This window comes from Propithecus coquereli, unplaced genomic scaffold (assembly GCF_000956105.1).
Source record: "Propithecus coquereli isolate 6110/MARCELLA unplaced genomic scaffold, Pcoq_1.0 Scaffold227, whole genome shotgun sequence".
NCBI classification, from domain to species: Eukaryota; Metazoa; Chordata; class Mammalia; order Primates; family Indriidae; genus Propithecus; species Propithecus coquereli.
This window is the reverse complement of record NW_012147808.1, coordinates 1994462-2017391: the sequence shown is the minus strand read 5'-3', so window position 1 is coordinate 2017391 and position 22930 is coordinate 1994462. Positions and strand designations below refer to the sequence as shown.

At 39.7% G+C, this 22930-nt stretch overlaps 1 protein-coding gene across 1 annotated transcript in view; it reads left to right on the top strand.

Moving 5' to 3' along the window:
• The first annotated feature begins 3576 nt into the window (after positions 1 to 3576).
• CKAP5 (cytoskeleton associated protein 5) overlaps positions 3577 to 22930 on the top strand; it is a 95732-nt gene continuing 76378 nt past the window's right edge. The window contains exon 1 of the mRNA XM_012645100.1: positions 3577 to 3665. The gene's annotated coding sequence lies outside the window, so the exon portion shown is untranslated. The remainder of the gene's footprint in view (positions 3666 to 22930) is intronic.

Here is a 22930-nt window from a genome sequence, read left to right as displayed (position 1 = left end):
CATAACTAATAAATACATAGACAAATGCTATTTGATGATAATCCTGGACAGCAAAAGATGACTGGCCAAACATTTATTGAACACCAGTCACGGGCATGGTATTGTATTAGGTTTTTACAAGGACCTACAGGATCTGCCACTCATGTCCCTCCATTATTATCAGACTTTATCTCCTGCTTACCCTCCTATTGCCGACAACTCTGCTCCAGCTTCACTGGCCTCCCTGTTTCTCAAATCTGCCAGGCATGCTCCAACGTAGGGCCCTTGCCACAGTTGTTCCCCCTGGCTAACACTTTCTTCTTCTTCATAGATACACTCATGGCTAACTCCTTTGCCTTCTTCAAGTCTCTGCTCAAATACAATCTCAATGAAACCTACATTGACCATCCTTTCTAACGTTAGTCTTTCCAACCCCACTTCCTTATCCCTTTTGCCCTACTTTATTCTTTCTTTCCCACTGCACACACTGCACATATTGTTTAATAACATACTATATAATTTATTTATGTGTTGATTGTCTATGTTTCCTCACTATAATGTGAGCTCCACGAGAGGAGGACATTTTTGTGTGTGTGTCTCATTTGTTCACTGATTATCCCAAGTGCCTAAAACAGTTCCTCCACATACTAGATGCTTATCAATATTTGTTGAATGAATGAATGAATAAATGAGTGGAATCAAACAGCTAATGCCCACCTTCTAGTAGGGTTGTACCTAAACCATCCAAGACAAAAGGGATTTTGCCATTTTGTTCTATACTCTCCAGGACCTAGACTGCACACATCCTTAATTGAGCAAATTCCAGGTTACCATCAAATACTCTCCTTAAATGTAATCTTCAGTTTATTTCCAGTAATATCTAAATAAAGTAAACATGCCAATGACCAATGACTGAAGAAGGCTATTTCTATATATTCCTCACCCATTTCTCAAAGGTTGCCATGACCCTTTTGCTTTGATTCATTCCTCTCTCCTTCCCCTACATGTGGCTCTGTCCTCACCTCCCATCTTTTCACTATCCATTCTCCCTGCTCTGTGGTCTCATTCACTCTATGGTGGTGATCCCCAAATCTGTCTTACTTGGCTCTTAATCTCTTCTTCCAGCTTCTACCCTGTATTTTCTAGGCCTACTTAGATGATTCCATTTGAATGTCTCATTGGTACATGAAAGTAAACAGGTCCTAAACTACTCGCCTTCCCCTTGAGACTGGCTTCTCCTGACTTTCTACTTCATTTGGGCAATCACTGCCCTCCTAGTTCCTCGGCTCAAATCCTGGCATTTTCTTTGACTCATCTCCCTAAATGGGACCCACCCTAGCCTTTGCAACTAATCTAGTCAGTTGCCAAATCTTTCCCTCTCTCTTGAATCTGTTCTCATCCTTTCTATTGCTGTCACCTCATATGAGACTCCAAACTGGGATGCCAATTCTAACCCATTTTAGAGAATCAAGCTAATTAATTTTCTTAAAGTACGATTCTGATTTTGTCACTGTCTTGCTCAGAAACCTTCAATAGCTCCCCATTACCTACTTAATAAAGTACAAATTTCTTATCCTAGATTCAGGGCCCTTCAAGATCCTAACCTTCTCTGTCAATCTTGCATTCCCCTACTTCCCAACATAAACCCTGTGTTAAAATAAAACCCACATATTCAGTCCCATACATACAATGCACTGTCTTGTCTGTGCCTTGGCTTGTACTTTCCCCACTACTCAACATTCTCCTTGCCTTTCTATGAAAGAAAAAAGTAACATGTTAATGTTAAAAAAATTCATTTTCCTACAGAGTCCTACTCCTATTAAGTTTCTTGCAATTCTAGCAATGTTGTAACCATTGTCAGGCATGCACACAAACACACATATATTTATCACCATATATAACAAAATCATTCCACATGTGCTTTTCTGCAACTTGCCTTTTTTCAATAATAAAATTTGTGCATTTTCCTACTCCACATACAGAGTAACTACATTAACAATTGCATAGTTTTCTATTTAATAGATATACCATAATTTATGTACAAAGTTCCCTATTCATGGACATGTAATTTCCAAGGGTTTTTGTCCTGTTAAAGTAGTGCTGTAGTAAACATGCTTATACATTTTTCTTTGTGTATTTGCATAGATCAGTAGGATAAATTCCTAATAGTGGCATTACCGAGTCAGAGATTATGTACATTTTACATTTTAGTAACTGCCAAATTGTCCTGAAAGTTTGCACTGATTATACTCTTATCAACAGTGATTTTGAGCATCTGTTTTTCCAAATCTTTACCAAAGATGCTCAGACTTCAAAAGTTGTTGAACTTTTTCAACTTTGCCAATTTGGTAGATAATAAATATAATTGTTTAAAATTGTTTTATTCCCCATCCCCTCTCCATCTTTTTTTTTTTTTTTTTTTGACACTGGGTCTAGCTCTATTGCCCTGGCTAGAGTGCAGTGGCATCATCATAGCTCACTGCAACCTCCAACTCTTGGGATCAATCAATCCCTGAGTAGCTGTCCCGAGTAGCTGGGACAGCAGGCACTCTGCCACCAAGCCTGTATAATTTTTTTTTTTTGGTAGAGATGGGGTCTTGCTCTTGTTCAGGCAGGTATGGAACTCCTGGCCTCAAGCAATCCTCCCGCCTCCCAAAGTGTCAGTATTATAGGCGTGAGCCACGGCGCCTGGCTCCACTCTCCATCTTTTAGCCTATTGGTAATTTATACATCTTTTAAATCTCAGATTAAAAGTTCATCCCCCTCACAGATCCTCCCCCATCAAATTTCTCCCTTCTCTAAGCATTTATAGCTTTTCATTTATATAGTTCTCATACTGCTTTGAATTTTAGTGTCTGGTCTATATGTTTTATTCCTGTGACCACTGTAGATTGCCAATTCCTTGGAAATAAGGACCTGATTTTATTCATAGAAACATTGAATGTAGAGCTAAGCAAGAATAATGGAGATCATATTAACCACGCCTCTCGCTTTTATAAAAGGAGTATTAAGCATCTGCAAAATGCGTTACAGTTCATCAAGGCCTTTCCCAGCCATTCAATTAATTACATTAACTCCTAACATTAAGTTTGTAAGGGAAATATCGTTATCCCATTTTACAGATGGGGAAACTAAACTTCAGAGGATTTTACTCACTGAGAAAAGTGATTTACTCAGAGCAGGTCCAAGACCAGAATCCAGCGTTCTGGCTTCAGTCACTGTTCTTTCCACTACATCCCAGCTGCCTCTCGTTTCCCTCACAGCACTTAGCTTCACAATCAATATTTGGTGAATTAAATGACTAAAAAAAAAAAAAAAAAAACCTGTCAGGTGTTGACAATAGCTTGAACATCTGTGATTAAACAAAGCAAACACGCTGACGGCCAGGGATGCATAGCTCTACGCACATCTTTACCCCTTCTTTTTTGGGTCGTCGGGCAGCTTTCCTTCCAGCGACCCGCTCCCTACCTGAACAGGTAGCTCCGAGTCCCCAGGGAAACGCGGCTGCGCGAGGCCCCTTTAAGGCTGCAGGCGGCGCGTGCCCACAGTCCTTTCAAATGGACCAATCAAAGGCTGGTGGGCAGTCCGTCGAGGACCAATAAAGAACGAGGACACTGCGGGGTGTGCGGCGGCCCAAGCGGTTTCAAACGGCTTAGAGCAGGCCCTCCGGTTCTGACCCGGCGGAGGTGAGTGGTCGGTGGGCCTGACCCTCCCGCACGGCCCTCGAGTCCAGGCGTCGCGCGCGCGGAGCGTCCCCGAGTCCCGGGCGGGGGGGCCTCCGTACGCGCGCCTCCCCTGCCCCAGGAACCCGCCAGGTCTGAGGCGGCAAAGCGGGGCGGAGGCCGGTGGACCTGCGACGGACTGGGCGGGGGGCGTGGGCGCTCGTGTGCGGCGGGGCTAGGGCTGGGTTCCGGATGATCACAGCGCGCCGCAGCGGGGTGCGGGTGGCAGTGTCGGGGGTACGCGGACGGCACTGGGCCGCGCCTGGCGGCTGAGGTGTTCCACTGCTGGGGCGGGGGCCCTTAAAGCCGGGCGCCCCTCGCGTAATTGTCAAATGAATGAATAAGTAAGAGCTGTGGTTGTTGTGAAGGGCCTTGTCTTCTCCGAGCATGACAAGGACGGCGCTACCAGGGCCTGCCGGCACACCTGTGTCCCTACCGGCTTGCTGCGATTTTAACAATTCGATCATTCGCTGCTCCACCCTTACGCCTGGCTTTCTGTCTCTCTAAAGGCGTCAGTAGAGCTCAGGTGTTTTTCCAGCTCTGAAGGTTTGGGGGACCAATACAATAGCCAGCAGTATAGGTTAAGCAGGCCTTGCTACTTTTAAGGTGGGAGCTTGGTGAACTAGATTCGTACTTTTTAGCTCTCACCACTCGCTGGCTAAGATAGCTACTTGCAATCGTGGTAATTGTCAGGCAGAATTTGAATGCATTCCGTTTTGTTTCTTGGATAGAAAATGATGAAACGGTTGTTGCCAGAGTGGCTGCTGTGTGTTAGAAAATATATTCGTGCTGGTGAATCTTAACAATGAGTTTTTTCATTCAGCATCAGTAGAGGGTGGAGTGGTTTTTGCAGAACTTGCCCCAAATTTATGCATGGCTCTCATTTAATTCTCATGGGACCCAGGCATCAAATCTTGGCCCAGAAATGCTGCCTGTCTTATATTATGCATAATTATAGTAATTGAAAACTCATTTTTAGAAAGGTGAGCTCCTCCTTTCTCCATTTTCATCACCCTGAAAAGTCCTTCTTTGACCTAAAGAGCCAATAAATTAAGCTAACAATCTTTTGAAACTTTTAAGAAGTTGTAAAAGATTTTGACTTTTTCATAAGCCATTGGACAAACTATAATGTTTTTATAAAATTTAATGATGTAGATAAAGGTGAAATTTGTTTTGCTGGCATAAATCTAGTTGGTAAATTCATGAGAACAAGTTTTTTAAAGGCTGTGCTGTAAGGCAATGGTAAGCAAAGGTATTCTATAACAATTAGCATGCTTCATTCTTTTACCAGTTTATTTATTATAAAGGATACAGATGAAGAGATGCATAGGGCAAGGTATGGGAGAAGGGGTGTGGAGCTTTTATGCCCACACATGAAGTATATTCTAGTATACCAACTCTCCTATACACTTTTATCTTAATTCTATCAACCTTCCCTTTTCTAACTGTAGTCTCCATTAGGACTTTATCAGTAGGTTTTTAGTATTAGGGAGGGGAAGCGTTCCCCAGCCGTTCCCATAAAACATTCAGATAAAGACGACACAACTTTACATAAAGTCTGTTTAAACATTTCAACTTTCATAATCCTGTCAACCCTTACATTTTTATGTTCTCTCAATCTAATTGTAGCCCTCTTAAGGGCTTCACCAATGGATCTTGGTACCTTATTGCCTGGGGCTCGTATATCAAGTAGTCCCAGGAATTTCTTCACCATTCAGTGACCATTTTACCCACTTGTGTTCCGAAGGCTTTGGGTCCCCAGCAGGGGGTCGAGCCTAGAAGCCCTTGCACATTTGTCAGTCTGTATGTTAATTAATCTGCCTATTGCCTCATGCAATTTCAGATCAGATTTCTCATTGTAATCTTTGCCTTCTGACTTTTTAATTAAAATTTCTCCAAACTAAGGTAAATACAGCAAACTTGTTTGGAACCCCTTAATGTTGGGAGACCAGCAAGGGCTCCCTGTGGTCTCCACAACCTTCAATAGTGTTGTTAAGATCTTTGTTTAATGCTATCAATTTCCATCTTATTCATCCCTTTTCATAATAATCATCTAAAGATGTCCACTCTGCTGAGACTAGTCCCATGACTCTCCCCTTTATTTTTGCTTTTAATTTCACCCCATCAGTATTTTCTTTATTCACCTTATTTCTCAATAACTGTTTAAAAATTTCCAGCCTTCCTGGGATGAATCCTTTGACTTTGCCCCCTGCCATTCACCAATTCTCTTAACCTAATGTTCTTATTAGCATCTGTAAGACCCATGTGGGGAAGGTGAGACAGCAAGTTTGATAAGACTTCTTGAAGTGTCTTTTGGTTTTGTAGCAGTAAAGTTATGTGGGGTATACACATTAATGGGGCACCCTTATCCATAACACGACCTGGGTAATGGGCACATTCAGTGGGTGAGTGTCCCAGTTATCATAAAGCCAGGCCTTCCTGGCTTGCATACAAAGCATATAGGTTGCTCCATTTGGGTGTTCCTCTTGGCATTTATAGGTGGAGTCAGACAGTCCCCCCACAGGAAGCTGATGATACCAATCTATAAAACGAAACAATTCCTTCACATTATATCCCCTGGTTTCAGTAGTTTCTTCATTTTGTCTTTTCACCAGTTGGACTACCTTCATAGTGACCAGAGGTCTTAGAAGCACTTTCTTTTGTCCCGGTTTAATTTTTCCCTTGGGGAACAGTTTTGAGGCTAGTGGCCAAAGCTCAGACTCACTGAAATCTGAGCATGGTCTAGCATCAAAGTCCAACCCAGAGCTCTCTTAATTTCATTTTAGCTATTACAGAGATTGAATATTTCACTTTTTTCTTACTAGTTTGCTTTTCCTTATGCATCCAGTGAACCAACTCCCCAGAAGTTGGATCTACCTCTAAATTCTATTGATAACTTTTACCTTTAGCTACTGAACATAGCACAGCTGCAGCTCTATACCATGGGACCACATGGGCACCCAGGAATCAAAGGTTCTTCATTCCCATCCTTTTATCCTTTTTCTTCCCAAACCACGTTTCTGCGAGCAAATTCTGACGCCAGTTCTGAGAATATAGGAATAACAAACTTAGTTTATCTTATACTCTCACAACACAAAATCTTTTGCAGCCTCTGATGTGTGGAGGTTTTTCCCCATACACCAAACAAGTAGTCCTTCAGCAGTGGCCACCAGCTGGATGTCCTCTAATTCAATTCAATTCTGACATTTTCTACCTGGAGTTAGCAGCAGATCCCACAGGTTGAAGGCTTAGTTGCACAAGACTGCTCCCCACTTTAGTTGCCAATCCGAAGCCCCAGGTTGTTCTATCTGTGCTTCTGACAAACTGACTATAAATAGGAGTTCCCATGACCCACTCCTTGGGTTCGATTAATTTGCTAGAGCCTTGAACAGAACTCAGGGAAACACATTTACCAGTTTATTATAAAGGCTATTACAAAGGATACAGATGAGGAGATGCATAGGGTGAGGTAATAAAGATCTTTCACAGTGCCTTAGGATAGTGTTAAAAATCTTGATGGGGAATGACAACTTTATATTGGAGTAGAGCCAGGCTCTCTTACCCTCCTTTAATGGGGTCTCATTCATTCACTCAACAAATATTAAGGTTAATGCCTAATGTGTGTTAAACATTGTTCTAGATTCAGGGAATACACCGGTGAACCAGAAAAAGACAAAGCCCCTGACCTAAGGGAGTTTGACAGTTTTATCTCTCAAACAATTTACTGTAGCAAATTGTGGTTTCTATAATCCCTGTGGCTCAGCTCTAGTCCTTGAACAAAATAAATGCTCAAATACTTTTACTAGCAGATATTGAATGCTCACTGGGTACCATGTGTTTTCTCTTTTAATCATCATAATGATTTACAGCTAAGGAAACTGAGTCTTATAAGGGTTATACAACTTGTTCAAAATGATAGAATTAAGTGATAGGACCTAAATTTGAACCCAAGTTAGTCTGTCTCCAGGGCCTTTGCTCTTAACCTGTGGTTGCAGTATGTGAAGTAATGGGATCTGTTAAGGAAAATTCAGTGGTAATTTCTGGGTAGAATCTACCTGCCCCCCTTTTAAAAAAAATACTTCTACCAGAGATAAGATGAAATATTGACTGGCATGGTAGTTTTTTGAGGGAAGATGGGGCAGTTCAAAATACGGCGTTTGCCATGTGGGAGAGGGACAGCTGTGACAGTTGGGGGACCAAAGGCGAGCATAGAATGGAGATCTTAATCTAATTATGATTGATGGATTCTTTCATGGTCAGTGTTGGAGAGGTTTAAGGTTTTTAAATGATTCTGGTATTTTTGCCTCTGGAGTTCGGAATGTTACTTAGCTCATTCCTGTCAGGGCAATTACACTGCCTACTTACTTGATACATCTCCAACATATTAAGCTTATTCTTTTTGCCTTTGCATTTGCTGTTCTCTGCCTAGACCCTCCCAACCCACCTTCCCCCTACCTCAAGCCTGTATTACAGCTCTACTCAGGTCTCAACTTAAACATCATCTCCTTAAAGAGGCATTTTTCAGAGCTCTCAACTAGAGTGGCCCCCTCAGTCGCTTTTACCTCACTTTCCTTTATTTACTTCATGGCATTTATTGTTATGTGGTAGGTTGTTTATTGTTTGCTTGTATATTGTCTGATTTCCTCATAGAAATGAAAGAGCATAAATTTCTTTTTCTATCTGAGGTTGCCCTCAGTGCCTTGGACAATGCCTGAAACAAAGTAGGTAGTCCATGAATATTTGTTGAACAAAATTGACCAAAACTGGCATAGTCTTCTCTATGTGATAAAGTAATAAAGATAGTATATACCTAACCAGTTGGCTGTGTTTCTGACACTTTGGGTGTGAACAGTATCTCAACAGACTAGTTTGGAGAGTCCTCAACCAAGAAAACTAGAAATAGTACAGATTTGTTTGTTTCAACTAAGTGGGAAGGTAGATCTGTCTCCCCTTTCCCACTTTTTTTTTTTTTTATTTTTAAAAATTTTCTAATTTACAGAAGTTTTGGGAGGTAGTAGTACTCAAATATAGGATGTCCTTCTGTTGGACATTGATGTTTTTCTCATGATTAGACTGGGTTATGCATTCTGGCAGGAAGACCACAGAGGTAAAGTGCCATTTTCATCACATCATATGAAGGGTACATACTATCAACATGATTTATGACTTAATATTGACCGTGATTGTCTGGCTGAGGTAGTGTTTGTGAGATTTCTCAAGTGTGAAGTTACTCTTTTTTCCCCTCACTTTCCATACTGTACTCTTTGTAAGGAAGTCACTTTGTGAAGCCTACACTTAAGGAGTGGGGAGTTATGCTCCCTGACCTTTAGGGTGGATATTTACATAATTAATTTGGAATTCTTCTACAAGAGAGATTTGTCTCTCCTTCCACATTTATTAGTGTAATCAAGTATTTATATTAGTATGGACTCAAGGATATTTTATAGTTTGGGTTACATTCCAATACTACTTAATTTTGTTGCTCAAATTATTCCAACTTAGTCCATTTAGAACTCTTAGTTGGCTTTTTTTCCCCTTGAAATACCCATATCTGTTTGTGTGTATATTGGTTTTTTTTTTGTTTTTTTTTTTGGTACTTCCCTACTTTCTGGCACTACAAAATGCTTCAGATTCATCTTGTATATTTTGTGTGCTAGTGCTAGACTCAGCCATTTCTCCAAGGAGCCACCTGTTTCCTTTATTGCAGAGTGATAACAGAAACAAGGCATGGGTACTAAGTGTTCTCATTGCTACTGGGGTATTGTTTCTTTTAGGCCCTTTAAGCTGACAGAGCAAAGAAATATATGTATATATTTATGTATATGTATGTATGCTAACTCCATGTATATAGACATATCTATAAATATTTCAATAGCCATCTGTGTCTACATTAAGTTAAACATGAGTTCTTACTGATATCTCTCTAATCCATTACCACATGGCTCATTCTGGCCTCCTACCCTTGCTGATCTGTGAATTTCCATTCCAACAGTGAAAAACCTGACTTCTACCATCCATTTATTTAATTGTTCAGTTCCAGTGTAAATGGACAGCAACATCAGAATTGTTAACCCATACTCCATAGGGAAAAACTTTATTGATAGAGTACAATACTTTTGTGCAGTTCCTGTTGCCTTTCGACTTAGACTTACTCATTTCCATAGCTACTTAGATCAGCACCTTTTCCCCTTTTGTTGAGGTTGTTTCATACATATGTATTACAGTTAGATTCTCTTGTCATAGTCTTCATTCTTTTCTGGGATTCTCTAAACCTTCTAAATGACTTTTTAAAATTTTCATACATTAAAGTTCATTATGTGATGAAGGTCTATGAGTTTTGGCAGACGCATAATGTCATTTATCCATCATTATATTATCACCGAGAATAGTTTCACTGCCCTAAAAATCCCCTGTATTTCACCTATTCATGCCCCACCAACCCTCTAGCAACCACTAAATATTTTTTAAATTTATTTTTTATTTGTAATTATTGGTGCATATTGTGTATCTTTATAGGGTACATGTGATGTTTTGGTACAGGCATACATGTGAATTAATCAAATCAGGGTAATTGGGGTATACATCACCTCAAGCATTTATCATTTCCATATGTTAGAAACATTCCAATTCCACTCTTTTAGTTATTTTAAAGTATACCCTAATTTATTATTGATTATAATCACTTTGTTGTGCTATCACATCATCCATTCCGTCTAACTATATTTTTGCACCTGTTAACCACCCCCACTTTATACTCCTCCCACCCTTGCTCAAGTGTGTACTGGTGCTAGACTCAGCCTCCGATAACAGTCATTCATCATGAGATCAATTGTTTTTAATATTTAGCTCCCACATATGAGTGAGAACATGCGAAATTTGTCTTTCTGTTCTTGGCTTATTTCGTTTAACGCAATGTTCTCCAGTTCCATCCCTGTTGTTGCATATAGTAGGATTTCATTCTTTTTTGTAACTATATAATATTCTATGGTGTATGTGTACCACAGTTTCTTTATCTATTCATCCATTGATGGACATTTAGGTTGATTCCAAATCTTGGCTATTGTGAATAGTGCTATGATAAACGTGGGAGAGCAGATATCTTTTCAATAGACTGAATTCCCCTCCTTTGGATATATAGCCAGCAGTGGGAGTACAGGGTTATATGGTAGTTCTATTTTAATTTTTTGAGGAACCTCCATACTGTTCTCCATAGTTGTTGCACTAATTTACATTCCCACCAACAGTATATGAGGATTCCCCTTTCTCCACATTCTTGCCAGCATTTGTAATTGCCTGTTTTTTTTTTTTTTATAAAAGCCATTTTAACTGGGGTGAGATAATATCTCCAACAGCTAAACTTTTCACTGTCTCTAAGGTTTTGCCTCTTCCAGAATGTCATATTGGAATCATACCATATGTACCCTTTTTCAGGCTGGTTTCTTTCACTTTGCAATATAGTTTGAGATTCTTCCATGTCTTTTTGTGACTTGATAGCCCATTTCTTTTTATTGCTGAATAATATTCCATTTTATGGATGTACCATATATTGTTTATCCATTCACCTTTTAAAGGATATCTTGTTCAATTCCTGTTTTTGATGATTATGAACAAAGCTGCTATAAACATTCATGCGCAGATTTTTGTGTAGATACAAGTTTTTAATTCAATTGGGTAAATACCTAGGAGCAGATTGTTGGATCGTATGGTTAAGACTGTATTTAATTTTGTAAGAAACTACCAAACTGTCTTCCAAAGTGGCGGTACCATTTTGCATTCCAATCAGCAATGAATGAGAGTTCCTGTTGCTCTGCATTCTTTTTTATTTATTTATTTTTATTTTTTAGAGACGGGGGGTCTCAGTATATTGCCTACACTGGAATGCAGTGGCTATTCATAGGCGTGATCATAGCTCACTGCAGCCTCAAACTTCTGGCCTCAAGGAATCCTCTTGCCTCAGCTTCCTGAGTAGCTAGGATTAAAGGTGCACATACCACCGTGTCCTCCACATTCTTGGCAGGACTTAAGTTTTATCAGTTTTTTGGATTTTAGCCATTCTAGTAGATATGTAGTACTCCCACCTTTTAAAAATTTTGTTTTTCATGACTGACTTTTTTGAAGAGAGATGATAGTTAAAGAGGAAACTTTTTAAAAACAAACCTTATTTTTAAATAATTTTAGGTTATTCCAGCAGAAAAATTACAAAGAAGATACATAGAATTCCTGACTACCTCTCACCCAGTTTCCCCTGTTGTTAACATATCATGTGGTACATTTGTTAAAACTAAGAAACCAACATTGGTACGTTACTTTTATTTATTCATTTAAATTTTTTAGAGACAGGGTCTTGCTATGTTACCCAGGCTAGACTAGAACTTCTGGGTTCAGGCGATCCTCTCACCTCAGCCTCCCAAGTAGCTGGGACTATAGATGTGCTCCACCATTCCTGGCTAGTACATTACTCTTAAACAAACTCCAGATTTTGTTTGGCTTTCAACAGTTTCCCTATTCATGTCCCCATTCTGTTTCAGGATCCAATTTAGGGTAACACGTTGCATTTAGTGGTCATCTCTCTTAGCCTCTCTGGTCTTTGACAGTTTCTCAGTCTTTCCTAGTCTTCATGACCTTGACAATTTTGAGGAGTACTAGTCATTATTTTGTAGAATATCACTCCTTTTGGGTTTGTCTGATGTTTTCCTCATGATTAGTCAAGGGTTATGTGTTTTTAGAAAGAATACCATGGAATACCATCATATATCAGAGGTTATGTGATATCCACATGATATCACTGGTGATGTTAACCTTGATCACTTGGTTAAGGTAGTGTTTGCCAGGTTGAGTATTAAAGTCAGTATTTTCCCTTTCTATACTTATGCTTCTGGAAGTGAATCACTAGCCCCCCCCCCCCAAAGAGGGTGGGGGGATTAAGTTCCACTTCCTGGAGGAAAGGGTATCTACATGTATTATTTGGAATTCTGTCTCTTGTCTCCCATTTGTTTCTTTATTCAACCGTTTATATGGACGTGTGTGGTGTGTTGACTCAGTATTTATTCATACTTTGAGTTATGATCCATTTCCTTTTTTTTTCATTTTCTGATACTTCAAGATGCTTCAGGCTCATCTTTGATTTTCCTGCCTTAACCCTAGAATTAGACATTTCACCAAGGAGCTGTGGTTCCTTTTACTTGGTATTTAGAAACCAAGATCTGGCTACTTGATGTGCTCATTAATAGTGGGTGTCATTGTTTCTAGGCCTTCTCAGCCAAAAGAGCTAGGTAATTTATTTATATACACTGACCCATATAGATGTACATGTGTGTAATTGTTTCCATATCTTTCCATCTGTATTTATATTAAGATAAACAAGATCATACAGATGTCTCTGACTTTCAGAGGACATTTAGGTCATAAACAAATGTCCTCTTGGTAATTTGATTTTTACTGAGATATTTTCCCTTCTAATAATACCTTTTAAGTGCCACAGAAAACAGTTTTCTTTTACTCGGTAACAGTAGTTGTTTGTTCCTGGCATATGATCTTTGTTTAGAGTATAAATTCTGATTCATTTGGAATGGTCATACATGTCCAGGATAGATGTGATAGCAGATAAGCCATGGTGACGTTGTGTCTCTTTAAACATGATTTTTGTTACTTTATTAAGAGGTAAGAAACCTACTTCTCTAATACCTTCATTATATTTCTTAAAGGTTTGTATGTATGTATGTATTTATAAATAAATAAATAACCTGGTCTTGCTCTGTAGCCCAGGCTAGGGTGCAGTGACATCATTGTAGCTCACAGCAAACTCAAACTCCTGAACTCAAGCAATCCTCTTGCCTCAGCCTCCTGAGTAGCTAGGACTACAGACATATGCCACTATGCCTGGAGATTTTTTATTATTAAAGTGACTTTAAGATCTTTTCTATAAAGATGAGCAAAAAGGTAGTCTCAAATATTTCTTGAAATGAAATTCATTTGTTTAATGTGGATGTCTTTTTTAAATAATAAGACTTAAAGTAGCATTTTACTTATCTGAAAGTCAACTACTGGGAAATAAATCAAAAAAGTCTTTTCAGCAACCTAAGTAGATAATCACAAGTTTTACTGACTTCCCTCAAGCAGATCCTGCTCACTCTTTTATGCACAATTTCAGCCTACTTGGTTCTTTAAATCAATAGCTAAAATTGGAAAGAGGGCACTGCTATAAGATAACTAGAAGTATTAGCTTGATTATAAAGATTGAGAAAGGAAAGCTATAAAAAAATATAAAGCATTAGAACTCAAAGAGGCCACACTGGGGCCATTTAATTTTGGTGCAAAGAGTCCCTCATACCTTTGTGGTAGTAGATCTTAAAGGTATTGCTGTATTGATTTTTTTCCAAATAGCGTATCCTGAAAAGTGTAAATGATAATTAGTATACTTTAACAAGACGTGGGAGGCTTATATAGTTTTTTAGGCTTATGTGAAAAAAGTTTGGCTGGGTACGATGGCTCACACCTGTAATCCTAGTACTCTGGGAGGCCAAAGTGGGAGGATTGCTTGAGGTCAGGAGTTCAAGACCAGACTGAGCAAGAGTGAGACCCCGTCTCTACTAAAAATAGAAAAAATTAGCCATGCGTTGTGGCATGCACCTGTAATCCCAGCTACTCGGGAGGCTGAGGCAGGCGGATTGCTTGAGCCCAGGAGTTTGAGGTTGCTGTGAGCTACAATGATGCCACTCCTCTCTACCTGGGGGTGACAGAGCAAGACTCTGTCTCAAAAAAAAAAAAAAAGTTACATAAAATAGTTGATATTCCAGGGATAAACCTTTGATATCTGGCAAACTTGGCTTTCTAGAACATTTTCTACCCTAATCAGTTTTGCCATAATTTTTTCCTTTTTTGAATTTTTAGTGCTTGTTTCTGTCATTGCATGTTCTTCCCCACTTGCAGTATGAAGTCTTTTGTTTGTAGATTTTAGGAATATTATCAGTATTGTAATTCCATACTTTCTTTTGGTCCTTTTTATGTGGTACATTCCTTTAAAAAAAAAAATCTCATTAGAACCTCCTAATTTAAAACTAGCCTGGGTGCTTCATTTGTGACTAAAGACCAAATCCATATCAGATCTGAGTGCGGTAAATAAAATATTTTTACACTTTAGAGCAACAGTCCCCAATCCCTGGGCTGTGGCCCAATACCAGTCCATGGTCTGTTAGAAAGCAGGCCGCCCATCACTACCTGAGCTCTGCACCACCCTCCTCCCACCCACAACACCCCACTCCACCCCAGCCCCTGACTCCCAGTCCATGGAAAAATTGTCTTCCATGAAACTGGTCCCTGGTGCAAAAAAAGGTTGGGGACCACTGCTTTAGAGGACTGCCTGCTAATTTTGAGCAGTGTGTGTTTAATGTGGGAAATTCTTCCAAACATATGGACAGTCCCCTTGAGTATTACCAAATGGAAAACAATTTGTTTAATAGCGAACCTGCTCTCTAAAGGATAAAAAGGAATAGATTGCTCGTACACCCAAAGAAGCAGTTTTTTTTTTAGACCAGAAAGGACTCGACTTACTTGGTCCTAAGAACTGTAACCTGACTTAGACCTTTCTTGAACCAGAGGCCTGAAATACAGGTTTATTTCAGTAAACACCTGTAATCCCAGCACTTTGGTAGGCTGAGATGGGATGATCATTTGAGGCCAGGAGCTTCAGACCAGCCTGAACAACACAGCAAGACCCTCATCTCTCAAATAAAACAAGTTTAAAAATTAACTGGGTGTGATGACGCACACCTATAGTCCTAGTTAGTGAGGAGGCTGAGGCAGGAGGATTGTTTGAGCCCAGAAGTTTGAGACCCGCCTGAGCAACATAGTAAGACCCCATCTCTACAAATAAAATTAAAAAATTACCCCGTTGTGGTGACAAGTGCCTATAGTTCCAGCTACTCAGGAGGTGAGGCAGGAGAATCACTTGAGCCTAAGAGTTTGAGGTTGCAGTGTGCTATAATGACGCCACTGCACTGTAGCCGGGGCGACAGAGCAAGACTCTGTCTCAAAATTTTTTATAGAAATGGGGTCTCGCTCTTGCCCAGACTGGTCTCGAACTCCTGGCCTCAAGTGATCTTCCCACCTCGGCCTCCCAAAGTGCTGAGATTACGGGTGTGAGCCACCTCACCCAGCCAGGTTAACAATTTTCTATGGATCCTTACAGAAAATTTTTATGTACATTCAAACATGTATAATGTGGCCGGGCGCGGTGGCTCATGCCTGTAATCCTAGCACTCTAGGAGGCTGAGGTGGGCGGATCGTTTGAGCTCAGGAGTTCAAGACCAGCCTGCGCAAGAGCAAGACCCCATCTCTACTAAAAAAAATAGAAAGAAATTAGCTGGACAACTAAAAATATATATAGAAAAAATTAGCCAGGCATGGTGGCACATGCCTGTAGTCCCAGCTACTTGGGAGGCTGAGGCAGAAGGATTGCTTGAGCCCAGGAGTTTGAGGTTGCTGTGAGCTAGGCTGACACCACAGCACTCTAGCCCGGACAACAGAGCGAGACTCTGTCTCAAAAAAAAAAAAAAACATGTATAATGTGTTCATTTCCTATGGCTACTGTAACAAATTACCACCAATTTGGCTGCTTAAAACAACAGAGTTTGTTCTCTCACAGTTCTGGAGGCCAGAAATCCAAAAAGAGTCTTATGCACCTGACACCAGTGTCAGCAGGGCCACACTCCCTCCAAAAGCTCTAGGAGAGAATTGGTTCCTTACCTTTTCCAGTTTCTGGTGGCTGCTGGCATTGCTTGGCTTGTGGCCACCTTACTCGAGCCTCTTCTAATCTTTCTCTGATCTGTCTTCATGTCACCTTTTCTGTTGTGTGTCATATCTCCTTCCGTCTTTCTCATAAGGATATATGTGATTGCATTTAGGGCTCACCCAGACAATCTAGGATAATTCCATCTCAAGATCTTTGATGCAATCACATCTGCAAAGACCCTTTTTCCAAATAAGGTATTAATAGCACATACAAATTCTGATGTCTTTGGGGATCATTATCAGCCTACCACAAATGTATATGTCTCTATTTAAAACAAAAAAGGGATTAGACTTCATATTCTGTCTTGCAGATTTCTTTTTTAAACTTAATAGATTTCTTCCACATTGGTACATTTGACCCTTGAACAACACTGGGGTTAGGGACTCCTCCTCCCCACCCATAGTCAAAACTTCACTTATAACTTCAGGCTCTCCCCAAACTTAACCACTAATACCCTACTGTTAACCGGAAGCCTTACCAATAACAACAGTGAGCTAACATATTTTTTATGTTATATGTATTATATACTGTATTCTTACCATAAAGTAAACTAGAGAAAAGAAAATATTATTAAAAAAATCATAGGGAAGAGAATATATATTTAGTAAGTGGAAATGGATCATCGTAAAGGTCTTCATCCTTGTCTTCACATTGAGTAGGCTGAGGAAGAGGAGGGATTGGTTTTGCTGTCTTAGGGATGGCAGAGGTGGAAGAAAATCCACATGAGTCAACCCGTGCCATTCAAACCCATGTTCAAGGGTCAACTGTACTTAGTATATACTTACTTTAGTCTTCATTATCTTTTTTCTCTTAAATACCTACAGAGTATTTTGTTTTATAGATGAGTGTCTCACTTTTATTTTGTGATAAAAAAATAATAACATAAAATTTACCATCTTAACCATTTTTAAGTGTACAGTTCTCAATAGTGTTAAGAATATTCACATTGTTGTGAAATAGATCTCCAGAACTTTCTCATTTTGCTAATCTGAAACTCTATATCCACTAAACAATTCTCCTTTTTCCTCTCCCCTCAAGTCCCTGGTTACCACTATTCTATTTTCTGTTTCTATGAGTTTGACTACTTTACATACCTGGTATAAGTGGAATTCTACAGTATTTGGCTTTTTGGGGGACTTTCAGTGGATTTTTTCTCTCTAATTTTTAATTCACTCATAGCACAACACTGGGTATTATCCGTATGTATGTGTGTGTGTGTGTGTTCGTGTGTATGTGCACACATGCTTATTGCAGTTACCTGGACTTGTACGTCACTAGAATGCTATATAACAGAAAATATTGGTCATACCTTTTGTGGTAACTATTTATTGAGTATTTGTTTTGTATCACACATTGGGAGAAAAAGGTAATTAAGATATGCAAGCCTTTGCCCTTGGGGTGCTCACAATCTGATGAGAAAGGCTTATCTGGAAACCATTACCTTTAGAACAGTGTGATAAGGCTGATGGGATTATAACAAAAGAAGGTCTTAATTACCTAATTCAGAAGTATCGATCACAGTCATGTGCACTGTAGAGTAAGATTGTGTTGGCAGTTCAAAATCAGACTATTTTAATCCTAATCAGTTTCTTTTTTTACTTGACAGTTTTAGTCTAGAATTCTCTAAAACCTTCAGAAAAAGGGTCACCTGGGTCTGCTCCCTAGCAGAGCAGTCTTTATGGCTGTCCTTTGAATCTAAATTTCTACTTGAACCCCTATTTGGGGTAGATATTAGTTTACTTATAAATGGTCTTTAACCTCACTACATTGATTCCCATACTGATCTGATGATGGCCTAAGGCTTTAGTAAGATGTGTTTATTCATCTAAATTAGATGGAGAAATACAGACTTAAGAATCACATACATCTCATTCCTGTTGGTGTGATGGAAACACAAAATGCAGTCAAACCTTTTAAACTAAGATTGAGGAAAAACTCCTCCTATGAAAATAAAATTAAAACTCATTGATAACCTTTGGAGATCTCATAGACCAAAACTTAACTCCCTGAGGTATTAATGCAGTTTCTACTACAATTTTCTCAAGAACTATTCATATTAAATTAGATGACTGTGTATCACAATTGTATTTGCATGCAAGATTTCTTTACCTAACTAGACTTGTAGTGACTTCTTGCCCAGTTTTAGAAAGATCACATTTTCTGACAAGAAGAGAAAGGTTATTTTTTGTTTTACCTATCATCTTGTATCATTGTCTAGGATTCCTCGTATTGTGAAGAAGGAAGTCGGTGAAAGGGTGAGGTGAAGCCTTATAGGCTGCAGGAATTCTTTTCTGGGCCTTTTGAGTTGCCATTTGAAGAACTGCTGAAGTCTAAGGGAGGTTAATAGAATAAGCAGCTTACATATAACGAGGGGCTATATATTTACCTTGATGCTTTGGCTGTTAGCTGCAGTAATATTTTTCACCCTTGGAGGAGGGATTAGGATTGTGATAGTGGGAGCTGGTCATCTCCTTTGTCTCCGGAACATTTCCTGTGTTACGACGAAAAAAGAGGTCCACCCAACTGCGGTGGAGTGTTCCTAGTGGGCCTTCATTTGCCTCTTGCCTTAGAAAGCCTGTGAGCTGTAAGCAGCGACCTGAGGCCTACAAACCCTTGGGCGAAAGTGTGCGTGGCCCCTTTAAGGCTTCAGTGTGTGCGGGGAGGGGTCCTGTGGGTGGGGCGGGCACTCTGACAGCGGCGCTCTGGGCCCCGCCCCCGGAGGAGGTGTTTCCCAGCGGCCCGCCGCACCAATGCTGCCGCTGCTGCCTGCCTGGTTTTCCTGACGATCCTGCTCGGACCTTAGGTCCCCTGACCTCTCCCTGCCCGGGGAGCGTAAGTGTCAAACTGCAGGCGAGGGGCAAACATCCTGCGTCCGTGCCGGAAGTCCTGGTGGACAGTACGGGGACTTTTTTGGCCTATCAGAGGCAAAGGCAGCGAAAGAGCGTAAACAATGCCGGCTGCAGTGAGCTAAAGCCTGGGCATCTGCTCTACTTCTGGGTGGTGACAGCGGCTCTAGGGTGTTTGTTTGGTTATGCAGTGGGTGAGCAGTCCCCAAAACCTGGCTTTGCCCCATCCTGGTTCCTACTTGTGGTGAGGAGAGGATTGCCTTTACCAGAGTATAACCCAGTTCAGCTGGATGGGTGGAGCTGGATCTCGTGCTCTGGGCCTTGGGTCCTTAGCCTGGTATTTGGAGACCTGGGTCGCTTCGGGATGAGTAAGCATTAGGTTTTTCAGCTACCTTGGTGCAGCTGAGTGGTAACTCTCAAAGTTGTTCCAATTCACAGCGGGATTTAGTTTTCCATTTCCCCAGAGGCCTGTGTTGGTATCCGGTCCCCCTTTTGGATACAGTGACAGTGGTCATGTATTAGGGATAGTCCAGTTAACATTATTTCTTGCTGATATAAATAGCACAATGTGAAAGAGACAGCTCTTTACTCCTTTCATCTCTGAAGGAATTTGTGGGAGGCCACTGTCCCAGGACTAGGAAAGCAAAGGCACTGAAGTTTGTTGAGATAATCTGCTATAGAAGCAGTTCAGATTTCTGGTCTCCTGACTATGCAGAATACTCTAGCAAGAGGATAGCACTTGTCCTTGTTAATGGGGAATACCTGGAGGCAGTGAGGTTTTTTAAATTTGAGGGAAAGGCTTGTCATTTTTGCTACCTGCTACTTATATCTTGTCTGTCTCTGGCCAAATAATAAAAATCTTAAATTTTCTACAACAATTACATAATTATTATGTTTCTTTAATGCAGTTGTCCTTCCTATAAATGGATTAAGTAAAGATTTCTGGGCATGTATTGGCATTCTGTTTTATCTTTGCTTATAATTACTGTCTTTTTTTTTTTTTTTTAATGAGTCTCATCATACCTCAGTGATCATTCAAAGGAGTTGCTTTTGATTAGGCAGAAATTTTCCTCAAATTTGCCTTAGACTCATTCTATGCTACTGCTATAGCATCTCCTTAGCCAGAAATGAGAGTCCAGGAATGGTAATCAAATCCAGATCTCTTGTATTGTGATAGTGAAGAGCTTTTGTAGGTCAAGAGCTTGGGAATTTGCCATAAAATAGTTATACTGCCAAGGCTTCTTTCTAAGTAGAAGGCTAAAACAATCTGTTTAGTAGCTCTATAATTACTCTTATAGATGTTAAAATTCAATAATTTAAAATAGAAAACACCACACTTGGGCCCTTGAGTGGTAGGGAATAGTGATGGACTGCGAAGTAGGAGACAGCTTTTAGGCCCAGCTCTAATATTACTTAGTCTCTCTGTCCCTTACTTTTAACTGGTTGATGAATTAGAAAATGCGTAGATTACTGTGGTCTCTATTTTATGATGGCACATAATGAGTATTTAATAGGAAATTTGTTATTTACTTGGAGACTAAGCTGTAAAATCGGACTGTTAGGAATTTCTTCTACCTTTATGTATAACCTTGAAAACATTTCTTAACCTCTGGTCTAAAAATAAACAGTTACATCTAAACCTTTTTCAGCAAGTGTGGATTATATGGTATTTGAGCTCTTTGGAAGACATTTTTAGATAGCTGGTGTATGATTGTAATATTTCTGTAGAACAGATTTATTTTAGCTGGCCTCCTTGTCTTTGTCTCTGTTTTAGACTGGGATAAAACCACCTGAGAACTCTGAATAATTGAAATTTCTGAGTATTTGTAGTAGGGACTAGATTGAATGAACTATAGCAAACATTATGTATAGTTCAAATTAATTTTATTAATGCTTTGTCAGCAATTTTATTTGCTCTTAATGCATCAAACTCTGCTATTTAATGAAAACTTGGTTTATTATGTCTGTGTTTATAAAATCCAGACCCCTCTGTTCATCCCTAGTGCCACAGTTCCAACCACTTGAAAATTGTATTTCTTACATCTGAAACCAAACTCATCGTATTCCTCAAGTTTCCTCCACTCCCCCCAAAACAAACAATCCAGAACTTTCCTCTGATGTATTTTTCTGTCATTGACACTGTTATTCTCCCTGTCTCTCAAACTGGAGCCTCCTGCTCCCTACTAGACTCTTCTTCCCCCTACTCCCATATTCTTAGTTGCTAAGGCTTATCGACCTACCTCTTTAATATAACCCTCTTCAGTCTCCCTTTCCCACTCTTTCTGTTCCTACTGTCAAAGACCCCTAGTTCTGGCTCCTATTCATTTTAGCCCTGTAAGTACTACAATAATTTTTTATCAAGACTCTCTGTGTTCTCTCCCTTCCAATTCATTCTAAATAGATTTTTCTAAAATAGATAGGATCGTGTCATTGTCCTGCTTCAATTCATCAGCATTCCCTGCCGTTTAGCTTAATATTAACAATTATCTCCAGGATCTGACCTTAGTCAGATCTTGTGGTCTTATACTCCAATAAATGAAGCCATTCATGTTCTCTAAACATGATCAGTACTTTCTTATCTCTAAGACTTTGCCTTTCTTGTTCCCTCAGTCTAAAATATCTCCCATTCCACTCCAGTGTTCTCAAAAATTCTACCTATCACTGAGTTCAAATGCCTTCCTTTCTGTGTTGTCTTCACTAACCATCCCTTACTCACTGGTGGTCAGTCCCATCTTTATATTCCCATAACCCATATTTGTCCCCTGCTTATGGCACTTTCCACATACAATATATTTTGTTTACATGTCTTATTTGTACTACTGTGAACTCTTTAAGGACATCATGGTTTACACATAGGAAAATACAGTGAATTAATACTTCAGGTAAATTGGAATGGAATAATCCCTTAATAAATCCTATTAGAAAGTACTCTTAACTTTTACAGCCAACCCATGTACATGTAAAATGTTTGGTAGCTTTAACAAGTCATTTTTATCTCCTCAGGACTTTTGTTAGTAAACGTTATTACTTTGTTTTTTTAAACATCTTTAATGAGATATATAATTTACCTGCTATGTTATTTACCCATCAAAAGTGTACAATTCAGTGGCCTTTGGTATATTCATAAATTTGTGTAACCATCACCATAATTAATTTTAGAACATTTTCATCCCCTCAAAAAGAAACTTTCACATCCCTTAGCCATCACCACCCTCATACCTTCAAACACTCCAGTCTTAGGCAACCACAGATCTACTTTCTTTGCCTATTCTGGACATTTTGTATGTATGGAATCATATGTGGTCCTTTGTGAATGACCTCTTTCACCTAGCATAATGATTTCTAGATTCACCCATGTCATAGCATGTATCAGTACTTCATTTCTTTTTTTTTCTTTTTTTTTTGAGACAGTCTCACTCTGTAGCCTGGGCTAGAGTGCTGTGGCATCAACCTAACTTACAGCAACCTCAAACTCCTGGGCTCAAGCGATCCTACTGCTTCAGCCTCCCAAGTAGCTGGGACTACAGGCACGTGCCACCATGCCTGGCTAATTTTTTCTATATATTTTTAGCTGTCCAATTAATTTCTTTCTA